Below are 23,609 nucleotides of genomic sequence, written 5' to 3'. Positions count from 1 at the left end.
ATATGGAGACTGTGACCATGGGAGTTGCTGAAGGCAGGGAGCGGGAGGAAGAGTTGTGATATGGGGCATTTTCTGGACTTGGAATTGTCCTGAATGATATTGCAGGGACACATGCCAGGACATTGTATATCCTGCCATAACCCACTGGATGGACTGGAGGAGAGTGTGAACTACAATGTAAACTATGGTCCATGTGGTGTGGCAATGCTCCAGGGTGCATTCACCAAATGCAGTAAGTGTGCCTTACTGATGAAAGGGAATGTTGATGTGGGAGCAGGGGTGGGGTGGGGAATGGGGTATGTGGGAAACTCTTATGTTTTTTAATGTAACATTTTATGTGATCTATTTATCTTTTTTTAAAAAATGATAAAAAATACTTTAAAAAAAGATAGAGGCTATAATTATAATGCATTATTGATCTATCTGATTCCATCAGAGCCAATTACATCCTACCTGTAGTCCCACTTATTTCAGCCACCACAGACAACCTGATCTTTACAGACCATGCTACATAACCAGGACTCCCATCACCATTCCTGTAGGAGAAAACAGTGTAGATGCCACAGGTTCTACAAAGCTTTCATGGAAAACTTTGACAGTATATGGTAATCCTGTATTCTATCCATGATTCTTCCATAAACCCAAAACTTCTCTAATAAAAAAATGCCTCCCCACCCAAAAAAAATGACCTGGGTAGAATTGCTTAAAATCACTGTAAAATAAAGAAAAACACTTTATTTATGAAGAATTCATATCATATCCTCTAACTTAGTAACGTGAATCTATTAGCTCATATTTCATAATAATTCTAGCATTTCAAATTTCATTTAAAAATATACATGGTAGAATCCTCTAATCCTTATAATCTTGCTAAAGAATGTCCTCAAAAGTTGTCTAAAAGCTCAAACTTGTTTCTCTCCACAGAAATCTTTAGTAAAAAGTGAAAGATTTATATGATCTGAAGAGAAACTAAATTATTAAAAACTGAATTCTAAGTATCTTCTCTTTGGTCCTCCGTCCCTCTCAACATTGAAAATCTTTATGCATAGTAGTGGTTTTCAAGTGGCTAATGTGTTTAAACAGTGATTTGTACACAGGATTTAGATGCAGATTGCCTAGTGTTAAATCCTAGTTCTTTCACATAACAGAAATGCCATCTTGAGAAAACTATTTACACTCTGTATACCATTTTCTTAATCTATAGGAATAATGATTGAATACATACTATGATTGGAAAAAATGATTGAATACATACTATGTACCTAGAAGTAAGCACTTAATAAGTTCTTAAAAATTAAATCCCTTTGAAGCAAGCACTTTTGATATCTTGACTATTATTTTATAATGAGTAAGGGCATAGGATTTAGAGTTGGACAAATTGGAATCTGAGTCCCACATCCACAAATTATCATGTTTGAATCTCAACAACCTTCTGTCTCTCTAAGTCTCAGGTTGATCATCATCAAAATTCTGCTAGTGAATTGTTTCATGGGATTATTTGGAGGATTAAATGAGAGTTATCAATATACCTAGCATTTCATCTGAAAAATTATTAGGTACTCAAGAAATGCCAACTATTATAATTACTCAACATTGAACATTCCAAACTCATTATTTTATGTTTGTAAAAATTGTATCTGGTAAATAATTACATTTTGGAATTTTAAAATCACTTTATACATTTAGAAAAAAGGAGAAAAATACTCTAATATTGTGCCATTATGGATATTTTTTATACCTTTGCATATTTTTCACAATTTCCATAATGAACTCATCCTTGCCTGTGTGATATGTCCAGAGAAGATTTTTCTCTGACACTTGAACACTGTACTTCAATTATGTCTACATCTGTGGTAAAGTTTCATAAAAATTCACTATCTCTTCTCGACTATTATTATATGTAATTAAAGTAATTGTGCTTAAACTTAGGACAAAGCAGTAAAGAGAACAGGGGCAACCTGAAGGAAAACATGTGCAAAACTTTGAGAGGCAATTGCAGTGAATATAGTCCCTGCCTGTGAGAGAGTGACCAACATCCACTTGGAGTAGAGGACCCCACACCCAAGACAGAGTTATGACAATTGGGAGCACTCTCCAGAAGAAGGACAAAATACTTAGGCAGAAGAGTAGAAATATAAGTAACATCAAAACAGGATACCTCATCATATAAAGCAGGATGGAAGAACAGAGTGGCAGGGATTTGGTATACTAGGGGCATTGCTTCCTTAGCCCCGTGAAATTTGGGACACCCGTCTTGAACAATAAGGGTAGAGAATTCCTACTTCCTTCCATCTCTCTTTGTATTTACTTCAGAAAACCTGTAATTGTGTGGGGTTTTTTTTTTCCTTTTAAGTTATATGTAAATTTAAATGTACCATGTAAAAGGTTGAACAAGTAAGTCTCTTGCAAATTTCACCACAAGAAAGTCTCCTCAAGGAACGAATTCTTTTCTTTATAATGTAATCAAGGAATATATTGCACATATCTCCTAGTTTCCAGAGAAAAATTAACTTCCAGAGGGCTGTTGACTCCAAATTATAAACCTACCTCCAAAATGTGGGTCATAGCGTCTTAAACACACACACACAAAAGGTTGAGCTCTCCTTCTGTCTGTGATTTCTTTGTGGATGGTCTGTGATGCATCACATTATGGTTTAATGCATATTCAATATTGTTTTTCTTTCTGTTCTACCTTTGTGGAGGTTTTCTGTTTTGGGAGAAGATTTTGTTTTTAATTATATTTGCCCAACACTGTATTTTTCTGACAAATAAATGCTTGAACTTGTGCTTATATCAGCAGTTGAGTAAATTCAACAATTATAACAATTATGAAAGTTGCTCTTTAGTTGCTACTTTTTAAAATATTCATTGAGGGATTGTATTAAATATTAAAATATTATGAGGGAAGCATATTTTCATTTATCAAGTCCAGTGAGAAGAAAAAAAGTAAAAACAAAAACAAATTAAAAAAATGAATAACAGTAGATCCATCAGCAAACTTGTTACTGGATTTTACCTAGGTTCTTGGCTATGCAATAGAAATGAATTTCAAAAGCCTGCCAGATGAGTTAGGCCATTAATTTATTCAGGTAGGGAGGGAAGAGAAATGGGAGGAAAATAACAGAAAACAACAAAGCAAGGGTCCCAGGTAGAGAGGAAAGAGGTGAAAGGGATAAAGAGGGCTGATTTACAAGATACAATTCCCCATTATAGATTTTAAATCATCAGGTTTACTTGCGTGGCCACATGGCCCCATTATAGATTTAAATCATCAGGTTTACTTGCGTGGCCACATGACAGAGGAAAAATAGCGACAGCGGCATACAGAGGGCAGGACAGGTCCAGAGGCAAAAAGAGCAAGGGGAAAAGAGCCTGTGCTCCAGTTTATGCCTGGGTTTTAAACTGTTAATTATTCTGCCCCTTTGCTAATGGAAGGTGAGGGGGTTTCAGCTGTTTGCTTTTTTGATTGATTACCCCACCCATCAATCCCTTAGTGAGGATCTAATGATAAAGTTCCTAGAGAATATCCGGGACTTTTCCTTGTTCCCAGGAAAAAGCCTTTGTTCTGGATAGCAGTATTCCAGAGGTGGGGGTCCTCCAGCAGCCATTTTGGGGGTTACTGACATCCACATAGACTCTCTTGCTAGGTTCCAGATCCGTCTATTAATTCCCTATCTTATTAGCCTGCTTCAAACTGCTTGATGAACAGTAACCTGGTAGGGCATCATTTGGTCCCATTAAGATGATGCCACTATCTATTCCTGTCCCAAAAGAGGTGCAGCTGGATTCCACTAGATTCTTGGCTATATTACATGAAAAAATCTAAGACTATGCCAATTTAGTTAGGCCAGTAGTTTATTAAGGAAAAGGGAGAAGAGAATAGAAAAGGGAGAAAATAATAGATTATGGGTCCCCAGGTGTAGTTGCAGGCTACTCCAGGCAGAGAGAGACAGAGAGATTTTGCTTGTGTGGTTACTTTTTAAGCCATTGATTATTCTTCCCCTTGATAATGTTTGGGGGGAGAAGTCCCAGCTGTTTGCTGTTTTGATTGATTACCCCATCGGTCAGTCCCTCAGGGGCCCAGTGATGAGGTCCCTTGAGGGTATCTGGATTTTCTTTGACCCCGGATGAAATCTCATTCCAACTGGGGTTCTCATGATTGGATTCCCATGGAGTTCTTCCAGCAGCCTTCTGGTGGGGTCTTTCCCTCAGCATGTTTTACAGGCGGGCTTCCATGGCCACGTGTTTTACGGCCATACTTTTCTGCCAGATTTTAGATGCCTCTTCTCATTCCCTAAACTAGACTGCCTCAGAGGCTTTATTGGGTTGATAAAAAGCTGGGTAGAGAGGAGGGTATATTTTCTTTCATGAAAAACTGTTGACTAGAAGAGACAGAAATGTAGTTTTTCACAATAAACAACTATTTAATAAAATTTTTGGAATTTGGGAGAAAAAGGCTCAAGGTTTTTTAGTTTCTTGAAATGAAGTGCAGGCTATTACATAATTTTAGAAAGTAAAGAGAGCAAATAAAGCACTAACAGCCCTCCTCATTTCCATACCCAAGGCAGAAATCTCTAATAATGACATTCCCTTTTCCCTCTTGGATGCACAGCCTCAAGCTGTCAGGGCTGGCCTTTGGGATAACAACTTTCCTCCATTCCTCTTAGAGTAACTTCACTTTCTTGCTTGGTGGAGAGTATGTTGGAGACAATGTATCTTGGTTCACAGTCTCTGAAATTTTTGGAACCTAGAGAACAATGTTCTTACAAGTCTTCAAGCTTACTTTTAATTTGATCATGTCAACTGAGAAATAACAAACTGTGCTGCAAGGCAACAAAGGTGTTTATTGGGGGTCTTAGAACTGCAATTCTGGGAGCACAGATTCAAGTAGCAACTCAAATTGTATCCCATCCTGGTGAAGCAGATTAGTAAAGGGAAAGAAGGAAGACATCTTATCACAGCTGGGACCCGGCAGAGAACATGGTCTTGAGACCCCCTGAGAAAAGGCTGCTACTAAGAACAAAGCCAGAAAGACCCTGTCGAGACCCTGGTCACAAGGTCCTGTTTGGAGCTCCCGGGCTCAAGAGGAAACCCCAGATAACTCCAGACAGATCTCCCCATTGGTCTGGATAACTCCAAACAGAAAGCCTTCCCCATTAGTTCCCTAAGAGGTAACAGGTGAGGATCAAATAGTTGCTGAGGGCAGGGAGACAGAAGAAGAGATGTGATGTGGGGGCATTTTCGGGATTTGGAGTTGTCCTAAATGATATTGCAGGGACAGATGCTGGACATTATATATCCTGCCATAACCCACTGAATGTACTGGGGAAGAATGTAAACTACAATGTGAACTATAATCCATGCACTGCAGCAGTGCTCCAAGATGTATTCATCAAATGCAATGGATGTGCTGCAATGATGAAAGAGGTTGCTGATGTGGGAGGAGTGGGTGTGGGTGGGTGGATATGTGGGAACCTCTTATTTTTTTTATCCCTCCCCTTGTGACTTTTTGCGTGCTGTCTGCTCTCTGTGTCTGTTTCGATGTATGTTCTTCTGTGTCTGTATTTATTTATTTTCCCCTCCCCCCTTGAGGCTTGCTTGCTGTCTGCTCTCTTTGTCCATTTGCTGCTGGCTCTCCTGTGCTCTTGCTTGTCTCCCTTCTTTTGTTGGGTCACCTCTTGCTGAGTCAGCTCTCCGCAGTGCCTGAGGGCTGGGCGGTGCTCTGCAATGTGCGGGTGAGACTGCCTTCACAAGGAGACCCTGGGACACGGACCAAGGGCCTCCCATATGGTAGACAGGAGCTCATCTGATTGAGTCACAGCTGCTTCCCTTATACTTTTTAAGGTAACATTTTTTGTGATCTGTGTATCTTCAAAAAAAAAACAACAACAACAAAAAAAAGAAAAAAAAAGGTAATCGGTCAGAACAACAAACCCCTGGGGCCCCTCGCTGGCATTAGGAAAGAGGAGAGAGGAAGAACAGCCTTAATAGAGGCAATCCTCTGGCCCAGGCGTGACTCTTTGCCTGGAGGTCACCCGCATTCAAGCTTTGGGGGTGTACTTTCCTCTTTCCTCTCATTTCTCAATAAACTCTTTTTATACTAGTCTAATTAAACTGGCATGTTCTTAAATTCTTTTCTGCGAGATAGCCGAGAACCTAGGGGATCCCGTGTGTTCCTATAACACCGGGGCTTCCAAGTAAGGGTTTTTAAAAGGAAACTAAGATTACATATATTGTTTGTAATTGGTGAATATTTGGGATTTTCTAAATGACCCTCAAGTTAAATAGTTTACTAATTTCTTTTTCTTGTGGTTTATTTATGGTATTCCAGATAGCCTCAGGGTTTTGAGAAATATTCTTGCTTGAGGCTATGCCTACACTGGCAGTTGGCGATATTGAAAGAGACCAAAAGTAGTTATATGATATCTGTTACACTACAGCGTAAATTTTTAGATTGAGCTAGTGAGTGATATTTTAGTTTTTACCTTGTAATCCCACTCCCATGATTCATAGGATGTAGCAGTGTATTGTTTCTTACTAATGAAAACTGTCTTTAGTCACAAGCAAATTCCTGTTTTCCAATCCCTAGCAAGTTCCTGTTTTTCCCTCCCTAACAAGGTCCTGGTTTTTCTTCCCCTCCTTATCTAAAACCTAATAATACATACACAGGACTGAGAAGCCTGTCTAAGGATACTCTAAGGAACAGTCATGATCTCACTCCCCTTCCCCGCCTCTGATGTCCACTTTGCAGACTCTAGTTAGCAGGTGGATTCAGACAATAGCATCCCTGTGTCCACCTCTCTTTGTCTAATTCTAATTCCAATAAAAACCCTAGCCTCCTTTGCTTAGGGAGGCAAATTTGAGGCTTTGTTACATAACCTCTGCTGGCTTCATATTCTCTTGATTTTGTGTGATCAAAACTCTAGTGTGGATTTCAATTATCTGCACCAGGCAAAAGAACACAGAAAACCTGCAGGGTTTCTCTTCAATATTGGCTGATATTCGCATAAGAGGAACTTCCTGAATGTCCTCCTGACTTCATTTTAAATCTCTTAGCCGTGACAACTCTGTTTTGTTTTCTTTCTTTTCCAGTGGTTATATTTTGAGCTGAAATGTAGTTTCGTGTCAGTCTATCATAGTTAGCTTAGCTAAAGGTTGAATTGCAAGTCAATCCTCTTTCGCTTTCAAGGTTTCTCAGTTTAAATAGCTATAGCATGGTTTTATCACCTGTGCATATAAAATATTTTATAATTTTCAGATGTTTTATCTATAATCACATTTGATATTCAATTTATTGAGGATCCTGCTTATAAGTAATTTCTCTGAAGACCTCAGATCACCCCATGACTCCATTCTTTTGCCCTGTTTTATTTTTCTTCTTATTGTGTGATATCCTTATGCATTCATTTTTTTAAAATTTTGTAGTTTCTCATTTTTCCACTGGAATGTACATCATGATGCAGGGAATTTTGTTTGTCTTATTTATCAGTGTATCCTTTGTATATAGAGTCTTATCTGTCATATATTGAATGCTCAAAACACACTTATAATATGAAAAAATCCTCTGGGGCAGGCATGGCTGAAGACGCATTTTGTTGATGTGGAAGCAAATTCAGTAGGGGCTCTTGATTTACTTAAGGTAGCACAATCCATTTGCCTTTGCTACTTTTGTTCTGGGTCCTAAAAGATTAATTTTGAACCTATGTTCAATTAAATTTCATTATTTGAAAATTCAATTTGATGTGCAGAGGAATCTGAAAACAATTCAGTCATTAACCTTTTAAAAGAAAGTAACTACTGGCTAGCCATAACACCAGGGATATAGAAAAATAACTTTTGGGAATGCTTTGATGCATTTAAGTTGTTCAAGTTAGAAAGCTCTCTGTAGCTAAGGATTCTCTGAAGGGCACTTCAACTTTTGGAGGATTTTAAAGAAATCCTCTTTCTAAGCAACTGTCAGACATGTCTTTCAAATCATTTCAGTTTCTTTTATTTTCATAACACCTGAAATCACTGCACTGCATTCAATTTCCATTGTAACTGATAGGTATGAAAAAGATCTAAATAAAAAATAGATATTTATACTAATTTTACAATACCTTCATTTGTCCCCCAAATTTATCGTTTTTCTCCTTTATATGTCTCCTATATCAAGAAAAGATTTTAGATTTCAATATTAAGTTCACTGCCTTCTGTGTGTCCCTAGATTTTTAAAGGTACTTGCAGATAAATTAGAATTTGCAGCAAATGGTATATATCTATTCCTATGACATTATTTTTGAGCACGCTTTGTGACATTCTAGCACACTAAAACATAAAAGGTAAATATATGGGTAATGTGCATGGTAACTTTTAAAATATTTTCTGCCACTATTAGAACTCTCAAGGATTCACTCAAGCCTGTCAATATTTCTCATTTCTCATCTGCTATTTCAAAACAGTGACCTTGGGCTAAACTACATAGGCATTTCAAAAGGTTCACCAGCTAACAGATTTTGGTCGGATCGCACACAATATTTTTCCATCTATTCCCTTCTAAAGCTGCACAAAACACCAACCTAACAAAGCTTACTGTAATGACACTCAAGTGACCTCTTCACCCAAAGCCCTTTCAGTTTCACGTACATCTCTAAGGCCTGGGAGAGGGGATCAAATTGCCTGCCGGGCTAAAATAATCTCACAGATTTTTTAAAAAAGCTCTGAAAAGGGTGTGTCTTGATAATGAATTGTTTCCTTACTTTTCAGACTGCTGGAATTTCCACAATCTGTCTACAGAATATAATACTTCTCCAGGGAACCCAAAAGTCCTTGTTTGCAGGCACAAATTTCAGCAGAACCCCCAAACAAAACTTGACCTCAGTTGCCTTTTCCAGTTGTCGCTTTTCTCCCAGGATTTGACCTGTGCTCTTTTTCTGGCACCATGGCGTAGAGCTGTGGTTAAGACCAGGAACATCGGTGCTCACGCTACCTGGAATCTGAGCCCAGCTGACTCTATTACATGCATAACTGAATAAACTGCTGAACCTCTCATTGTCTCTGTTTTCTCCCCCGTGAAATGGGGATGATAATAATATCTAAATTCCAAGGTGATTATTTTGCTTAAATCATTAAAACGTGAAGAGTGCTTTGAACAGGGCCCTGCACAGAGTAAAGGCTGTGCAAACATTTGTGATCATTCTACTGTATACACACACACATACACGAACCATCATCTCATTAATCATTAGTTGGATAATTAGATATACCAGTATGTGCCAAGAGAGTCTCAAGTAAATACTTGTCCAATATAAATGATCCACCATTCTTCATTAGGCTGTGGAGTCCAAACTGTTTAGCCTAATATTTAGAGTGTTCAGGGAAATCTTTATAAATCATTCTTGTGCTCAAATATTTACCCTACTGTCTAATCAAAACAAATCCCCTGTTTCTTGAGGAGTCCCTATACCTTAGATAGTTCATATTTTGTACTGTTTCCTTTATCACCAACATCTGTTTAACACTAATTCTTATTCCTTAACCGCTCAACTCATAATTTACTTTCTTCAATTTAGTCTCAGTATACCAAAGTTTTGTAGCTGTTGTTGAGGTGTAAACATACAGAGAGGTGTAGGCATACAGAGAAATGCTCAAATTTTAAGTGTACAGTTCGATGAGTTTTGACAAAGGCATATATCTCTGCAACTCCCATTCCTACAAAGTTATAGAACATTTCCTTCATTCCAGAAGTTGTCTTAAATCCCTTCCTGGGAAATCCCTACCATTCTTCCCAGGTAAGCTCTGTTCTGATATGTATCACCATAGTGTTTAATGAAATCAGTTGATACATGCTCTTTTATGTATCTTAGTTATGAATTAAAGAACTCTAAATAATAGACACACACACATGCGTTTTAATATTAACTCTCCCCTACTGAATCAGTCTGGGATGGCACAGTGTTTAACACAGAGTAAGCACTACATATTTATGCTGAATTATATAACTGGGGTTTTGGAGACAGTGACTTCACCTAATGTTGTACATTCAATCTAATAGGAGAGACTGACATTATAAGCAGGCATTTCTCATCCTTCTGACATATCGGTTTTCTCCTTATGTTTTAGAGGTTACTCCGCATCCCAATCATCTATATCCCTTCAGTGAATCATGAAAAACAAACTCTTGACCTTGGAAAGAAACAAGCTGAGACTGGAGAGTGCTTTATCTAGTGTTCTAGTCTAAATCTGCCTAGAGCACTCCAAGGAAGTTTCAGTAAGAATGACACTTTCACAGTGTTTGTGCAGAGAATAACGAAAATACCCAGATGCATATCTTAGCACATGTTATACATCTTCCTGCTGTCACTGAATTGGTAATATCTATTTAATATGTATAAGTAATCCAGCCTTCCCCAAAGAATATCATCTTGCCAAAATAAAGAAATATTTCAAGTCCCTCTTGGTTGGGATGCTGTCAAAGGAGAACTTTCCTGTATTTGAGAAAAAAGAAGCTAAAATATTTGTCATCAACAAGTAGGGGCTCCAAATCTATGGCTTTCCTATAAAGTCAGATTATGTGTGAGAATCTTTTAGATTTTTAAAATTAAGATTATATATCTAGTACATACAAATGAGTGTTGAGTATATTCATACAGTCTACTTTGGAAGATCATATACTTATTCCTTTAAGAAGCTTGTTTAAGCACCTAGTCATAGAAGAAATAAAAAACAACACAAAACAGAAAAAAATCATTCACACTCATTTCCTTAAAACAAGCTCTGAAAAGTTTTATTAAAGAAAACTTTTACATAATTTACTTTTTGCCAGTTTCTTCTGGCATGCTTCTAATAAGAGCAGTATCACCTGATTCAATGCTAGTTAGTGCGTCTACTCTGGAGTATTTTTCACACACTCTGACCAGTTCAATATGATGGATACCAGTTTGGGGCAACATAGCATAGGACTCTGTATCAGATTTCCTCAAGGCTGGTCAATTGGTAGTGAGAATGACTAGTTTTGCTTTGCCTGGCCTGATCATCATCAGAGTCTGTTTGTACCCTAGCATGTACTTTCCCCTTTTCATAAAAAGTTGGAGCCTAAAGTTAATCGACCCCACCGACATTTTCATCTTTTTGGTTGCTACTGTCTTCCTGCCTTGTGTGGTAGATGGTGGCCCCCAATGAAGAGCAGCTGCCAAGATGGTCAGGGAGTGAGAAAGGCTCACCATAATGTTGAATGCTATGCTTGTCTTAATCACCCAATCCTAACAAATCTACACTCACATGCCACAGCCGAAGAAAGTCTTAAGAATATACTTTAACACCAAATCCAAATCCAAAAGAAACATTAAAAAAATGTAAACAACATCTTTGCCAAACTTGCATTGCTCTTGGAGTATAAGTTAAATGTGTTGATAAAGAAGGTCCTACAAATACAAGAACACACTTAGTAATTTTATATATGTATGTATGTATGTATTATTTTTCAGCTCCCTCAATCTTCTAGAAAATGAGATCAAGACAAATGTTTATTTGTTCTTGCTCTTCCAGGCACTGGGTTGACAATTACAAATAAAACCTTTACTGCTCCTAGAGGACAGATACATTAAAAAAAAAAAAATCACACAAATGTTTAATTCATAGCCATTATGATAACTGAATTTATTTGATATATGTGTGTAAAAACTCTCTGAATATATATCAAAGTGTCTAGATACATAACTTCTTACTGTAGGCTCCCACTCAGAAGCTTAACTCTTATGCAATAACTATGGCTACGGGGTTCCCTGGCCTATGGTTATTAAAATTGAAGCTAGAGCCCACCCTCCCTTCCTGCCCTGGGTGTGGAACATGGGACAGGTGTGGGTTTGGGTTGTTGGTTCTTCCTGTTTTCAATGACCATCTCCACCAAGAACTCTGTTAGGAAACTGTAGTTTTGTGTATTCCCACTCTTTAACTATCCATATCTTCTGCACAATCACACCCTGACCTCTTGCTAAGTAGTTCACTAATGCTTGATGCTCGGCCTTTCCAAAAAGCTTTTTATGTGGCTGCATACTTTGATCTTTTGATCTCTCTGTGGTGTTAACAAAAGATTGTTCAGTCACACCCTTCAGTTTTTTCTAAAGAAAATGCTTTCCTGACAGTGAATCTCTTAATGTTAACAAGCTCTGAAAACTGAATAGGCTGAGAATTTGTCAAATCATCCTGTCACTGTTTTTGTTTAATAGTTCCTCCCTCTCTTTCTTTCCTCTCACATTTCACAATAATCAGCAAGAAGAAACTATGCCTCACCTTAAATACTTTGTTTGGAAATCTCCTCAGGTAAATATTTAAGTTCATTTCTCCTAAGTTTCACTTTCCATATGACTGCAGGGCACAATTCAGCTAAGCTTTCTACCATTATACAATAAGGGTCCCTTTCCTTCAGTTGTCAGTAATACATTCTTTGTTTATGTCAGAGCCCTCACCAGCAGTGCTTTTAATGCCCATATTTCTACTGGTAGGCCATTCATGATGATTTAGCTATTTACTCAGATGATGTAAATGTTCTCTACTGTATTCCTCATCTCCTTCAGAGTCCTCACTAGCAGATTTGTCAATATCCATGTTTTTATGAACAATAGAAATCTAGGATTTTTCTATTGTGCTCTGCAAAATTCTTCCACCTCCTATCCATTGCCCAATTCCAAAGTCACTTCCATATTTTTAGGTATTTATTACAGAAGCAATTCACTGCCATGCAACAATATCTGTATTTGTTTCTTATTGTACCTGTAACAAATTATCACACATTTAGTAGCTTAAACATACAAATCCATTGTTTTATAGCTCTGGAAGTCATAAGACTTATGCAGATCTCAATGGGCTAATATCAAGTTGTTGACAGGGCTGTGTTCTTTCTGGGAGCTCTAGAAAGAGCCTTGCCTTCCCACCTTCTCAAGGTCATACTCTTCCCTTGGCTCATGAGCCCTTTCCTCAATGCCAGAAATGTCAGACAATTACTTCTTACTCTACCATCCCTCCAGTTCTCTCCTCTGATTACCTCTTCCACTTTTAATCACCTTTTTGATTACATTGGCTCCTCCTGTACAATCCAGAATAATCTCCCTATTTTATGACCAGTTGAATAGCAACACTTTGCCATGTAACCTAACATATTCACAGGTTACAGGGATTAGGACATAGACATTGTAGGGGGTCAATATTGTGCCTACCACTGTGCCATAATTTTTTCTCCTTTAAATTGGATTTTAGGATATACTTTTGATGGATTGTTTTTTTCACATTTTTATTATCTTTTCTTTTTAAAGATACATAGATCACACAGAATGTTACATTAAAAAATATGAGGTTCCCATATACCCCACTCTCCATGCTCCCCTCTCCTCCTACATCAACAACTTCTTTCATTAGTGTGGTACATTCATTGAATTTGATGAAAACATTTTGCATAGATTATAGTTTATGTTGTAGCTTATACTCTCTCCAGTCCATTCAGTGGGTTAAAGGCAGAATATATAATGTCCTGCATCTGTCCCTGCAATATCATTCAGGACAACTCCAAGTCCCAAAAATGCCCCCTTATCACACCTCTTCTTCCCTCTCCCACCTTCAGCAACTCCCGTGGCCACTGTCTCCACATTAATGATATAATTTCTTTCATTGCTAGAGTCACGATAATTCTATAGTGGAGTATCAGTAAGTCCACTCTAATCCATATTTAATTCCTCCATCCTGAGGACCCAGGGATGGTGATGCTGACTCCCTCCACCTCTAAATCAAGAGGAGGCTTAGATCCCACATGGCTTCTGGATGGGTTTCTCCTGCTTGCAACTGTAGACTCTTCTTGGTTCCTTGGTGTGGTGGTTGACCATCCTCACCTCCTTGTTAGCTGACCTGGATAAAACCAACAAACAGGAGAGGAGGTGTTGTAACTCTGCTGAGTATCAGGGCCCAGACAGATTGGTTTTAAGACTTACTGAATTTAAAATGATGTAATGTATATGGAAGCTTCTTGTAAACTACAAAGTGATATATAGATTTAAGTTGTTATGATTATATAACTTCATTTGTCTTTTCAATTATGTTAGAAATTGCCTCACATATATGTTAAAAAAAAAGAAGAAGTGAGGCTGGTAATTGACAAGCTTCTATGAACTGGTTAAGATGAAGGAACTAGTAGGAATGATTAATAGTAATATCAATAATATTAATAATAATAATAGCATTTGTCATTCATTGAACAGACACACCAGGCAAAAGGAGTAAGCTCATTTCATGCATTAGCTCCAATTCTCATAATTATGCAAATTGGGAACTATAATCTGTATTTTATAGATGTTGAAATTGAGGCCAGGAACTAATGCAATTTTACAAAGTCACAATTATTAAGTGGCAAAGGCAGAATTTGAGCTTTGTATTCCACTTGTTTTTCACTATGCAGGTCCTTTCTCTCATAACATAAGAAATGCAATTTTGTTTATTAAGCTACTAAAATGCAAATTATTTCTGGGGCATAATTTAGTCTATTGTGACATAAAATATGTAAATTTTTAAAAGAGTTTTTGAAAAGAATTATTTTTAAATATTCAATATGTGTATATATTACTATTCATATTTACTTTATGAAAAATAAAAGTAGTATAAATAAAATACAAAGAAGAGGATGGTCATATGCCAGTGAAGAGTTCAGTTAAGAAAGGCTTCATGAACTCTAGAGCCCTCTGTCATGACTGTAGGACCTAGGTGTCTCTGTATTCTGCAGGAGCACAACTACCTGGGATTGTATCTACATTGGTTGTCTCTGAGATCCTGCTGAGACGTGTGTAAACACAATCCCTCCGATGACCACAAACTCATTTTGGAGTCTCTTAGCCATATAAACTCAGTGCCTTGCCAGTGGGTCCTACTTTGGAATTTGTGCTCCTGAGTGTAATGGAATTGGACTCAGATGTGATCTCTCTACACATGCCTCTTCTGTCACTTTTACTGAACCTGTGGTTGTGCTGGGGTTGGTGTATGCTCAGAAGACTTGAATCTCTGGACTGTCTATGTGCCAGCTGGACCCTGAGCCTCAGCAGAGTTGCAACACCTACTCTCTGGATCATTGTACTTACCCAGATCGGCTAACATGGAGGTGAGGATGGTCAATCACCACACCAGGGAACCAAGAAAGTCTATAACTGCAAACAGGAGAATCCCATCCATCAGCCATGAGGGATCTAAGCCCCCTCTCGATTTAGAGATGGAGTAGGCATCACCATCCCAGGGTCCTCAGGCTGGAGGAATTAAATATGGATTAGAGTGGACTTACTGGTACTCTACTATAGAATTATTGTGACTCTAGCAATGGAAGAAATTCTATCATTGATGTGGAGACAGTGGCCACGGGAGTTGCTGAAGGTGGGGAAAGGGAAGAAGAGGTGTGATATGGGGGCATTTTCGGGACTTGGGAGTTGTCCTGAATGATATTGCAGGGACAGATGCAGGATATTATATATCCTGCCATAACCCACTGAATGGACTGGGAGAGAGTGTAATCTACAATGTGAACTATAATCCATACTGAGTAGCAGTGCTCCAAAATGTACTCATCAAATACAATGAATGTGCCACACTGATAGTTGTTTAGAAGAGAGGAGTGGGGTGGGGGGTATATGGGAACCTCTTATATTTTTTATTGTAACATTTTGTGTGATCTATGTATCTTCAAAAAATATATAAAAAAAAAATAAAGGCTTCATGAAAGAGGTAATTTGAGTTAGATTTTAAAAGACACAATGGAATTCAGCCTGAACAAATTGTTGATGGAGGCTTATGGATGGCTAGGTGGGAATTCCAGGAAGAGGGACCAACAAAATCAAACATAGAAATTTGGACAATTTCAGATGTATTTAAGAACATTTTGGCTGACACATAGATTGCATGGAAGTAAGAAGTAAAAAAGAAATCTTGGGATGTAGGTTGTGGATAGCCTGTTCCAGAATTTTACTCTTAAGGTGAAGGGATCGAACTCAATTCACTAGGCACTGGGTTGCCTGAGGAAGATCTTTGAGTCATAGGAAAGTGTACCTAATCGAATTTAAAAGAATGAGTTTCCATAGGAAAATGAAAATCTTTCCTGAGTATTTAACTTACAGAAAAATTATAATTTACCAAGTGATACTTTTCTAAGTGGGTATTTTCATGTGGGTATTTTTGTTTGTTTTTGCCTTTTAACTGGACTCCTGAAAAAAATACAAATACTTCAGTTATAACTGTGTAAGTAAAATGCATGATGCCAGCCTCAGAATGCCAATTTTTGGTGAGCAAAAATATATGATTATGAAAATAATAAACAATCATTTTAGTGGTAGCAATTGTTTTTACAGGACTGTATTCTCCATGCACAAATCTGTGGTAGGATCAAAGAAAACTCTGAGGAAAAATTGCCAAGCTGCTCCTACTGAGTGGTGGGGGAAGAAGCAGCTGGTCTCCATCCTGGGTTAATGAATAGCAGGGCACTGCAATGGCAGTAAGATATGGGGGTGGATCTCATCTGCCCCTTTAATGACCTTGGACTAATTGATTAACTTTCTGACATCACAGATTTCATCACTCTGAAATAGGCATCAGAAAACATTCCTATCAAGGTGATTTTGTTTGTTTTTAATGAGGATTGGAGATAATGTTTGAACACATTTGGCACAGAGTAGCTACTAAATAAGTAGGAGTTATTAGCATGGTCGCATTTTATTATCAGTTGTATTTTTAAGTATTGTTTAGGGAAATCACTAAACATTATTAGATACATTTAATAAAGCAGTAATAGAGGCAAGTTTCTTGTGATGATTTTCTATTGTAATGATCAATACAAATCTATAATAGTTTTCAATCTTATAACAAAATTTTTAAAAATTATTTATTTATTTATTTTTTTAAATTACATTATGAAAAATATGAGGTCCCATTCAACCCCACCGCCCCCGCCCCCCACTCCCCCCACAGCAACACTCTCTCCCATCATCATGACACATCCATTGCACCTGGTAAGTTCATCTCTGAGCATCACTGCACCCCATAGTCAATGGTCCACATCATAGCCCAGACTCTCTCACGTTCCATCCAGTGGGCCCTGGGGGGATCTATAATGTCCCATAATTGTCCGTGAAGCACTATCCAGGACAACTCCATGTCCCGAAAACGCCTCCACATCTCATCTCTTCCTCCCGTTCCCCACACCCAGCAGCCACCATGGCTACCGTTCCCACACCCATTCCACATTTTCTCTGTGGACATTGGATTGGTTGTGTCCATTGCACATCTATGTCAAGTGAGGGCTTAGATTCCATATGGGTACTGGGTGCACTCCTCCCGCTTCCAGTTGTAGACACTCTAGGCTCCATGTTGTGGTGGTTGACCTTCTTCAACTCCATGTTAGCTGAGTGGAGTAAGTCCAATAAATCAAAGTGTAGGAGCTGAAGTCTGTTGAGGCTCTGGGCCTGGGTGTCATATTATCAGTCCAGAGATTCAAATCCCCTACATATATCTTAAACCCAGCACCGACTACAATTCCAATAAAGTAGCATGCAAGTCTTGTGAAAAGAGATCCCCTCTGAGTCCAATTCCATCATGCAGAAACACCAGCTCCAAAGAAGGGCTATCTGTCGTGGCAGTGAACCCCTTCTGCCATGACCATAGAACCCGTGGGTCTCTTTATCCCTCAAAAGAACCAATACCTGGGGTTGTATCTACCTTATCTGTCTCTTAGACTCTGTTCAGTTGTACATAGGGGTATTCCTTCTGACAACCTCCAGACTCTTTTTTAGAGACTCACAGCCTTATAATCTCATTTCTCCTTTCCATTTCCCCCTTACATTAGGTCAAACAGCTTCCCGAAGTCATGTCATTATATGTAGACGGGTATATTCTGCTGTTCCGCATTGAATCTTTAATTCAAGGTCATTTTCTAGTTGCTTCTTCAGCTGGTATGTGGTAGTGATCCCTCGGTGCCAGGGAGGCTCATCCCCGGGTGTCATGGCCCACACTGGGGGGATATAACAAAATTTAATATCCTGTATCTTGCCACATTTGTTGCTCTATTATGTAAGGCACATATGAATACATTTTCACGGCTGTTCACTCTGGAGCACAATATGGAAATTTTCTATGTGAGAAGCATCCTAATGTAAATTAAAACCTGAATTATAGACTTTCTTTTGTGGTGGTGCTAGGGAGAAGCTGAATAAATTTGAAAATAATTTTTTGCTTTGAGGAAGTTAGTGAAACCTGGACAATAAATAATAATTCCCTTCTTTAACATCCTATTAATTTACACTGTGGCAGACTTGTATGTCATAGATCCATCCTGCCTTTTATTTTAATATCTGGATTTCAAAAATGTCTCCATTATTAAAGAGTTTCACTTGGGGCTCAATAATGGGTTCAAACATGATAACTTGACCTTACCATTGTTTCAGTATGTACCTTTAGTTCCTCTTTGATGTCAGTCTATTGAATTATTTGTGAAACTTTTACCCTGAAGTAAATTTACTGTAACCCAGTAGGTTTGGAATTACACTTGAAAACAGTTTTGTTTTTTTTCCCCCTTAATTCATGGTAGCTATTCTTGGCCCATTTCTTCCAATCATCAATGTATATAGCTCTCTCTGGCATTCATTTCATCTAATGCTAGAACATACCATTTTGACTCAACTATCCATCCCACAGTCCATGCATTTTCCCTCAATTTTGGCTACTAAGGACAATCAGGGTCTCTTTTAGGTCACTAAGACTTCTTTACTCTCTTTTAGTATTGAAAGATCTTGCCTCTGACCCAATTCCATAATCTCTCAATTTTATTTATATGTATATATTTTTATATGGAGCTAAATTTTGTTTTTATTCATGATGGTGTCTCATTTGATAAAGTATGTTTAATTGTAGGGGAAAATTAAAATCAATAATCAGAAAAAAATATGTATTTTTTACATCTGAGAAAAAATTAAATATATACTTTAGAATTCAGATTATTAAACTCTTGATAATGCTGTATCACAATACTCTATATAAAAGAAGATACATGCACACACAAACACACATATATTGTTAAGTACTCTCCTATGTTTCTTTCCTAATTTCTCACATATATCCATACTAAGTGTATTTTTTAAGTCAGACCATAACAAATCCCAAATATACACTACCAGTTTTGAAGATAGCCAGTTAACCTTTTCTAGGAGATATCATATCAATGAACAGAAGGTTGAAATGTAACTTTATTATAAAATCATATATATCTGCAGGGCATAGGCAGGTACAAAATGATAGTTTAGAAAGTTACTTTCACCTTTATAACTCATTACTGGTAATGCCATGGAAATCTTCGAGTTTAGTGTCAATTTTAAGAAAAACTTTATCAAGTTTCTTTCAAATATGTGCTCTTATATACGGAATTTTCTTCCAAAGGCTATGTTCTGGCTCTAGACATTTTTGGTCTTGTCTCTACTTCCACAGACCACACATGGTAAGACATATTTACACTGCAATGCAACTTTTGACCATTCACCTTCCTGTCACTTTGTCAGGTGAGTAAGCACTAGGAGTAGTTCTTGGGACCATTATTATACTGCTTTATCTAACATTCATGCATTTATACATGGATATGATTGCATTATTATACTGCTTTATCTTAACATTCATGCATTTATACATGGATATGATTGTGCCACAGAAAATCCCACTGATCCCACACTAAGTAAATTTCCTCAATGGGATGTAAAAATTGCTCAAAATGGCTAAAAATAGTGTAGCATAAGGGGAGTTAGAAACAGACAGCAGTCATAAAAGGGTAGCTCCTTTACTTTCCTGGGTTGTTCAAGAAAATACCATGAAATGGATCAGTTTAAACAATGTTAATTTATTCACTCATGGTTTTGAGGTTAGGAATAAGTCCAAATCAAGGCATAATCAAGACAATGCTTTCTCCCCAACAACTATGGAATTCTGGGACTGGCTGCCACGTCATCTTTGTTCCTTAGCTGGTCACGTGGCAGCATCTCCTGGTCTCTTCCTTCTCTTCTGGGTTCCATTGATATTCAACTTCTGGGTACTCCCTTTGTCGCTTTCTCTCTGCCATCTGAATTTCATTCCGCTTATAAAGGACTTCAGTAATAGGATTAAGACCCATCCTGATTGAGGTGGGCCATTCTTTAACTGAAGTAACCTCATCTGAAGGTCTTATTTACAATAGGTTCACATACACAGGAATGGATTAAGTTTTGGAACATGTTTTTCAGGGGTACATACAGGTTCAAACAACCATAGTAGTTAAAAATATGTTATTTTACCTTTGCAAATTTAACAAGAAGGCATAACCATATTGAGGGACGAAACAGGGTCCCTGTTATGGGACGAGCGGGGTCCCTGTTGCGGGATGAGTGGGGTCCCGTTGTGGGACTAGAGGGGTCCCTGGCATGGGGAAGAAAGCCTCGTATGGCCGCTGAGGCTTCCCTCGGGGGCTCCAAAGGCGTGGAGGGCACACGACCCAGGAAGAAGTCGCGGAGACAGGCTGATGGCACAAGTCTGGTTTATTGCGGAAGGGGATGCAGATTTATAGGATTGGGGAGTGGTGTGGCGGGTTCTGATTGGCTAGGGCAAATGCTGTTTCCATATAAGGCAATGTTCTGGCATTGGGCTAGTGATTGGCCAGTAGAGTATGTGCTAACTCTTGATAGGCTGACACTGTTACTAAGCTGATAGGTGGTTGTAAGCTGTTGCTGGGCAAACAGTGTACTAAGAGATTAGGTTTAAGGGAGGGGGGAGGGGGTGAGAGCTGGGCTAGGCAGGAGATAGGAAGGGGGAGGGCGGTGCCGGCTAGCCGTTAGCAGCAAAGGCCTAGTCAGGCGTGGTCACCTTGTCTAGGCCCAGTGGGCAGAGGCGGTGTCACCTCTTGCCGCACTGTTTGCCACTGAGGCAAGCCGGGTACCCCTCCTCCCACACCATATAATACATTATTTTAAAAGAATACCTTCTAGGGCCTTAGAAAAGTCCTTTGAAAGTGAGTCTCTGGAGCTGTCCTTCATTAGCTTCATGGTAAGTGCTTCTGTGTACAGCACATCTTTCAGACCTACCCTGGCTGGGGTTTGTATGTCCCATGCAAGCAGGGACATTTTTTTGCTTGTCACTGAATGTCCCATTCCTATGTCATGTGGCATAGAATGGACACTCCAAAGATACAGTTGCATGATTGAATGATTGAATAAACTGCATTTATTGTCATTTTAATTCAACAACTTCCTATCTGCAATTCTTTTCATCACAAAAACTTTTACATTTCTCTAAAATAATATGTATTGCTAAATGATTTTAGTAAATTTGAGTAGTCCTAAAGACTTTCTTAAGCATACTTGATTGTTATCACTACATTTAGGAAGACCCTCTCAAAGTGCAACTTGTTTTCATGATAGACAGAATGCCTCAGATTAAAAATACACATTTTGGATGGATTTATTTAAAAAATTAATAATACCATAGGATTAAGTTTGTAAAAAAGAAAATGAACTTAAAAGTCAATCAAAAAAGGTTACATTCCTTCTCTTTCCTTTCTCAGCTTCAGGATACATCTTAGAAGTTATGAGTCTGTATTTCTTGGCATCTCCAAAGACCTGTGAAATAGATAATCTGAGCACATTTAACATTGAAGAACTTTAAGGCTAGAAAGTTTAAATGTTTGCTTGAGACTATGGTGGGTAAATGGTGGAGATGGGATTTTAACTGAAGACTCCCTGGTTCCAATATTCATGTTTAGTTCCCTGCCATAAATGGAACATGTGGGCCAATGCCTTATACATTCTTTATGTTTTCCATCCTTTGTACATTTTTTTTTTCTTTTAGCTACTAAAAAAAATCACTGTAGAGGTGGCTGTGCTCCTTCTGACTTTGCCCTTTCTTGTATGGAAGGGCATCCACCTACTTGGGAAAACCCCACACATAAATTTTTTGAAAGATACGTTTGGTTGTAGGTTGTGGCCACTCTTTATACTTATGGACCTATTAGCTTCTGGTTTGAGATAAATGTGGTACTTCACTTTGTGGGTCAAAGAGGGAGAAACAAAGAAGACTGTAATCACTTCAGAGGGAAGTTAAAGGGCTTGAAACAAGTGCAGTGCAGAGAAGAAGAAAAGCAAAGGGGTCTGATGAAAGCCTTGCTAGAGATGCAGAAGCAGTTACAGGTCTTTAAAGGAGATTATCATTAAAAGGATAACAAATGCAACTTATTCACTTAAGATTATTACAGTGCTAAAAATTAACATTAATCTTTTTGTCACTTTTATAAATTATTGAGGAAACCTAATGTGGTGGGGAAAAGCCAAAGGAAAACATACATTTTCAAAAGTATGTGAAAGACATACATGAAATAAAGATCATAGAATTGTCAGTGATCAAAGGGACAGGTGAGTATCAGGGGCAGGCAGAGAAGATCTGCAGAAGAGCCTGTATGTACAGTATCTGCTGAATTATCTCTCAGGATTATCCAAATGCAATTAATAAAGGTCCTGGGTAATCATTTACACTAGTCCCTCATAACTTACATGGAGTCTGACTCTCACGGTTCCAATTCTTTCTCTTTGCATTGTACTATTTTTTTAATTAAAATTTAGCTCAGACTTGGTCTAATTAAAAGCACAACAAAAAAGTGTGTGTGTGTGTTTGTGCATGATTTCTAGGAAAGAGACATTTCATTAATAGGAAATTGATCTTACCAGTTTGTCTTACCTACAGTTATTATGACTCTACAAACAAACTTGAAAATTGAAAAGAGAATTTTTATGCATAAACCTTTATCATCTGCTTTTTCCTCCAAGCTATCCAGTTCATTGGAGAATTAGCTCTGTAACCTCTCTAGCAGCCTGAAGATTCCCAGTGTGGAGTGTGTTGTTACCTTGAACAATAAATAGTAGATAGGAAAATCTTCTAAAATTTTCTGCACCGTATTTCTGTTTTGATACTACTATTGTTCATTCACATTTTATGATATGCCACTAAAGAAACTTTAGTAAGTAGGTTGTATATAAATTAAGAATTAATGCATGGGCTGGGCAGCTCCTATCACAGCTTTGCCACTTAGTTGCTATGTGACAGATTAATACTTAATATCTCTGGGCTCTGTATTCTCAAACTCAGGGGGCTAAAATAAACGATCTCTAATGTCCCACCCAACTTCAGCATTTTGGAATTGATATATAAAGATACATGTCTGTTCTCTGTGGCCTTCAGCAACCTGCAGCTCCCCTTCCCACTGTTCACTGCCCAGGCTGTTCCTCTCAACTTCTATTTCTTAGTCCATTCCCCACTCCCAACTTCAAGCAAGACCAAATCTAGCACAGGTTTTCTTCTACTATTAATACATGCCCAGGGTAGGAACCATTTATACCTGAAACTTTGTGAAATGTATTGCTCTTTGCTTCAAATTATGAGAAGACAAGTCACAATTGCCTCTCTGGCCAAATAGCAATCAAATACCAGTCTTAGTGACCTGATGCTATTTAAATATGTCGTTATCATCACCTTTGACATCCCTTCACAAAAAGAGGAAAATGTGTTGTATTTAATCCTTGGGAAATAATAATTGCAAACCCAGTGAACCATGA

The 23,609-nt window shown here is 38.1% G+C and overlaps 1 non-coding gene across 1 annotated transcript; it reads right to left on the bottom strand.

The window, feature by feature from the left end:
- Positions 1-860: 860 nt before the first annotated feature.
- Positions 861-978, bottom strand: LOC111762181 (U5 spliceosomal RNA). Its single transcript, XR_002795363.1, has one exon. It is a non-coding gene; the product is annotated as a U5 spliceosomal RNA (small nuclear RNA).
- Between the last annotated feature and the right edge of the window lie 22,631 nt (positions 979-23,609).

The sequence above is a fragment of the Dasypus novemcinctus genome, chromosome 10 (assembly GCF_030445035.2).
Source record: "Dasypus novemcinctus isolate mDasNov1 chromosome 10, mDasNov1.1.hap2, whole genome shotgun sequence".
In the NCBI taxonomy this organism is placed as follows: domain Eukaryota; kingdom Metazoa; phylum Chordata; class Mammalia; order Cingulata; family Dasypodidae; genus Dasypus; species Dasypus novemcinctus.
The sequence above is the reverse complement of the archived record's forward strand: the minus strand, read 5'-3'. Positions and strand labels throughout refer to the sequence as shown.